At 51.4% G+C, this 5,375-nt stretch overlaps 1 long non-coding RNA gene across 1 annotated transcript; it reads right to left on the bottom strand.

Annotated features, from left to right (window-relative positions):
- Positions 1-2,463: 2,463 nt before the first annotated feature.
- On the bottom strand, positions 2,464-5,084 carry LOC123188294 (uncharacterized). Its single transcript, XR_006494500.1, has 2 exons — positions 4,651-5,084; positions 2,464-4,510 (listed from the first exon to the last, which is right to left on the bottom strand). It is a non-coding gene; the product is annotated as an uncharacterized lncRNA (long non-coding RNA).
- Between the last annotated feature and the right edge of the window lie 291 nt (positions 5,085-5,375).

The raw sequence follows: 5,375 nt of genomic DNA, 5'->3' as shown, positions 1-5,375 counted from the left end.
AGGCGCCTAGCACTTCCAGATCCAGCTAGCAAAAGTGGCCTTAATTGCACCCATGAAGAGCATCTTGTAAGCCGATGCAGAAGTGTAGACTCCACGTTCATTCCATGGCCAGATCGCCTCATCTTGCTGGTTAGGGTTGAGCTGCACGTTCAACATGATCTCCCAAAGCCGGATTAGTTGGATTAGGCCATCTGTGGACAACTCTCATGTGATATCCGATGCCCATCTATGGTTCAGCAACCCATCCTTCACCAATCTCTTGTTAGCGGTTTGGGTGCGAATTAGCTTCTCGATATCTGGTGCAATGTCATCGATCAAGGCCCCATCAATCCATCTGTCCTTCCAAAATAGCACCTTGTCTCCAGATCCTAATCTCCAATGCACCAAACTGTTGAAAGCTATCTGAACTTGCGGGTCGCATGTCATCGGCAGACCGTGCCAGGGTTTAGATGGATCGGTGCGTCGCAGCCACTCCCAGCGCAGTCTCAAAGCCAGACCATGTCTTTTTAGGTCCATGATGCCGAGGTTGTCCAGCTCTTAGGTCTACATACCTTTTGCCAAGAGACTAAACACTGCCCTCCATGAATCTGCTCTGTTCCTTCCTAGAAGAAGGCCCGACATCTCTTGTTCACACACTCGATAGCCCATTTTGGTGCATCTGCCACAAGAAGAAGATGCGTCGGCCTTGCCATTACGATGTCATGAACGAGAACCAGCCTGCCCGCGCGAGTGATAAGTCCTTGTTGCCATCCAGGGAGGAAGTTCAAAACGTTGTCCACGATCGGTTGCCACTCTGCTCGATTCAGTTGCCAAATAGAGAGCTGCAGCCCGAGGTATTTGCATGGGAATTTGTCCATCTTCCATGGTAAGGCTGCTGCTACAAGTTCTTTGTCTCCCTCCTCCTCGCGGATCAGAATTGCCGCAGATTTAGCAAAGTTAATTTTCAGTCCCGATGCTCTCCCAAATATGAGCATGGCCTCTTGGACGAACCAGAGATCAGGCAGGGAAGGCCGGATAAACAGCACCACATCATCAGCATATATCGAGATTCTTTGCATCGAGGAGCAGCCTGGCATCTTACTGAGGACTCCCATCTCCTGGGCTTTAGACACGATCGATGTCAGGACATCCATGGCGATGACAAAGAGTAGGGGAGAAATCGGATCGCCTTGTTTGAGACCTTGGGCATGCATGAATTTCGGCCCAGCGTATCCATTGACTACCACTCTAGATGAAGCTGTGGTGAGTAGGGTTGCAATCCACGAAAGCCAAAGATCAGGGAATCCCTTGGCCCTGAGAACTTCAAATAGGAAGGGCCATGCTATGGTGTCGAAAGCACGAGATATATCCAGTTTAAGCATAACTCCCTTGGCCTTCCTACGGTGAAGGGATCTGGCCACCTGTCAAACTAGCACGAAGTTGTCATGCAAGTTTCTCCCTTTTATGAAAGCCGATTGGTTGGCTTGAACAAGTTCACCCATGCGAGGACATAGCCTTTTAGACAGAAGTTTCGAGCAGATTTTGGGCAAACTGTGCACCAGCGTTATGGGCCTAAAGTCTCCAACATGGCAGGCGTCCGGCCTCTTGGGAATGAGAGTAATCAAGGCCTGGTTGAGCCGGCCAAAGCCATGCCCATTATCCATGAAGATTTTGTGTATCACTGCCATAATATCATCCTTGATGATGCTCCATGCTTTCTGGAAGAATATTCCAATAAAGCCGTCAGGACCGGGGCACGGTCCGAGGGCATCTCCTTGATAGTTGCCCACACCTCCTCCTCTGTAAATGTCACGGTCTGATCCTCCAAGTTTGAAGGTGTGATGCCTAGAAAGTCTAGGTCCAGAGTGTGCTCGCGAGCTGTGGTCGTACCCAGCAACTCCTTGTATGAATCATAGAAGATGCGTTCCTTGCCAATTTGATCTTGTTTCGGATGGATGGATGCCAATTCCCCGTTCTTCATTTTCTCGTTCATCCAAACCGTTGCCATGGCCAGAGGGCTGCCCAAAAGCCGCAGCCACGGACGACGTCGTCTCCACCGCTTGAGAAGGACTCGCCAGGCAAGTCCACCGGTACATGCTGCCACGCACGGCTCCGTCGACCATCCAAACCGTTGCCATGGCCAGAGGGCTGCCCAAGAGCCGCAGCCTCGGACGACGCCGTCTCCACCGCTTGAGAAGGGCTCGCCAGGCAAGTCCACCGGTACATGCTGCCACGTCAGCTCCGTCGACCAGAGGGAGGAGCATTGTGCCATCGTCGCGATGTGCGGAGGAAGGAGCGTTGTGCCATCGTCGCGATGCGACTCGATGTGTGGTAGTGCGTCGCCGGAGAGTGTGTCGCTCTGCCAAGAGCATGCTGATATATGATTCAACAACCCCTCCAGGAGCAACCGTGCTGCGGTTGCCAAAGGGAAGGGTGGGGACTAACCTTAATTAACATTTAGTTAATTAATCTTAACAGTTAAACTACCAAAGTACACACAGAAATCCATTTCAAAAAATAAAAGTACACACGGAAATTATACCCAAACAACAAAAGACGTACTAGAAAATAACAGCAATATCTCAGTCTAAGTTACATAACTACTAATTGAGATGGTAGTACACACCAAAACAACAAGATCACTAACTCCTCACAACTACAACCTGGGGTTACATCAACCAAACATTACCACGGTTTTTACATCCAGAAAGCCACCGGAGTCTTAAGCGTCGACAAACTAACTTCAGATGGCACCCTGTTGTACCGAGTCTGGATGCTTTTGCCCATCGTCAGGTCTCCATACTTGTCATATTTGAGAGAAAATGTCATCAATCGCATGATACGCTCCATCTCATTCACACCGAAGTACTCAAGGAGGCAAAAAGTGCTCCCACCACCCATGCTAAGGAGGGTGGCTCCGATGGGCTCCTGATCTGTAAAATGGCAGCAGCTCGGTTTGTCCACGCACACCTTAAAGGGAAGGTCCACATAACGCTCAACATGCACAGCATCAGGTTCTTCAGATACCACATCAATTGCGAAGATCCGTCTGTGTTTGCCAAGCCCAACCCAGAGATCCAACTCAGGGACAAAGTAAGCACGGCCAATGAACGGCATCCTCCAGCGGCCATGACGCTTCCACTCACCATCACCTTCCATCTCCGTGTCAAAGCTGAAGGTGGCAGGGTCATGCTCTCCTGTGCTGACAAAGATGGTGTGTTGATCGCTATGCACAGCACAGCAAGTTACAAGTTCGTGCAAAAAAGGCGGCTCCGGGAGGGTGTGCCACGTACACACAAAGTCATCCCAGTCAGACTCATCTTCTGGCGGCGGATAGAGCAGCTGGAATGAGCCAGCAGCAAGAGCAAAGAGCCTGCCACCAACAGGAATATAGATGGGGTCAACAGGAATACAGATCCCGAGATCAGAATAATCCGTTGTAAAATAAGTAATAACTAATTCATCCACAATCCTACTCCTATTGCGCAACTTCAATTGACAAATCTAACGTCAGAATCTGGATGGAGGGAGTAGGCGAAAAAGTACTCGGAAGAAAGTCGCATCTACGAACCTCAAATCGAAGATGAAACAGGCGGCGGCGACGAAGGGGGTGGGTTTGAGACGGAGGATTGGTCGAATATAAAAGCGCAACGTGAAACCCTAATAGGTCCGGATTCGATGAATAGAGGACCCAATAAGGCTAAATGGGCCAGCCCAAATAAGTGTATCCTGAAATCCGATTTAGGAACTTTTCTTGCTTTTTAGATTTTTTTCCACTTTATCTGTTTTTATGTCTACTCCTAAAGGGGGGTTCTTTTTGTGAAAGTGTTATATATATCTTTCCCTACTAATAAACCAGCGATCGCTTCTGGTCGTCCGTCATTGGTTGTTTTGCAAACAAGTCCCCCTGTTTCTTAGAAATTAACCCGCGGTCCTACTTAAATCTGGATAACGTTTCGTTTTTTGCAAAAAAAACCTGCCACCACTGGCCACCTCCACCACTTATCCATTGCCTGCCTCCACTGAACCGCCAAGTACGCCCCGCCGCTTGCCGCCGGCGTCGACGCCGAATAAGCCAAGGCAGGGGGATGCGTCGCGGCGCGCGTCCGCGCCGCCCGAGCCCAGGAATGGGGCGAGGCGTCGCGGCGGGCGTTGTAGCGCGCGGACCGAGGCGTAGCGACGGGCGTTGGAGGGCGCGGCGGACCAAGGCGTTGCGGCGAGCCGGCGACACGCGAGGGCGGTGTTGGCTGGTGTGGAGCACGCTGCGGCGGGGCGGCTTCAGGCCGTAGTGGTTGAACTGGAGTGCGCGCGCTACCGCAACGGCGAACTGGAGGAGAGGCTCCGACAGATGATGACAGAGGACCGGGCGTGGCTTGGCGTCGCCAAGAGCCACGAGGTCGTCGCCGCCGGCCTCCGCGCCACACTGGACAAGCTACTGCAGCCCCCTGAGCGGGAGGACAGAGAGAGCCGATCTGAAGCATTTGTGTGCCCACATCTAGGAGGATCTGAAGAAAACTGAGACTGCTGCAGCCTGCATTCAGAAGAAAATAGAGATGTCAGCCTGCAGCCTAACAGAAAGGGGTTCCAGCTAGGAGGAGAAACAGAGTTGGCCGTCGGTGCTGGAGATGGAGCGACGGCGGCCTCGAGCGGGGGAGGAAAGACAGAGCTGACCTCAATGGCGGCCTCTAGCGGGCCGGAGCCAGCTCCTCTGGAGAAGAGCCCACCATGGCGAGCGGGTGTGTGCCTGCGCCATGGCCGGTGGAGTGGGGGATTCGGCTGCGTGCGGGGGACGCGCGGAAGGAAGGATCCCAGCGCGTTCGTCAAGCTGGGGGGCCGGTTCCCGACCGCGGTGGGCGGCAGGCGGCAGCGGCGGTCGTGGGGCGGCAGGCGGTAGCGGCGGCGTGTCCCGGGAGGTCATGGGGTTGGGATATGGACATAACTTGGGGACAGCCAGCAAAACTGAGGAGATAAGCTGCGACGATGCTTGAGTCTGGTTTCTTCTAAACCACATGACATGTGTTATTTCTTTCTGAAAGTCACCTGACGCGTGTTAGCTAGCGCGCATGTTGTTGACCTTTAAAAATCTCCGAGTGCATTACAAGGACGTGCACATATATATGTTTGTTCTTCAAATCAGTTTTCCTTTTATGGTTCAATATGACTCATCTAAAATAAATTGACACTAGCTACACATGCACGGTCATTTATTAACTCACTCATGCTTAAAAGACACTATGTTTTCGGATACCACAGTACAAAATACTATTTAAACAAAAGAATATACTCCGTAAACAAAAATAACCTACTTTAGTGAACTAGCTTACTTTCTTAAACAAAGATAATTACAGAAGTTGTCATATCCTTTTTTTAGAGAAAAGGCGTTGCCCGAGTCCGAG

Source organism: Triticum aestivum, chromosome 2A (genome assembly GCF_018294505.1).
Source record: "Triticum aestivum cultivar Chinese Spring chromosome 2A, IWGSC CS RefSeq v2.1, whole genome shotgun sequence".
NCBI classification, from domain to species: Eukaryota; Viridiplantae; Streptophyta; class Magnoliopsida; order Poales; family Poaceae; genus Triticum; species Triticum aestivum.
The sequence above is the reverse complement of the archived record's forward strand: the minus strand, read 5'-3'. Positions and strand labels throughout refer to the sequence as shown.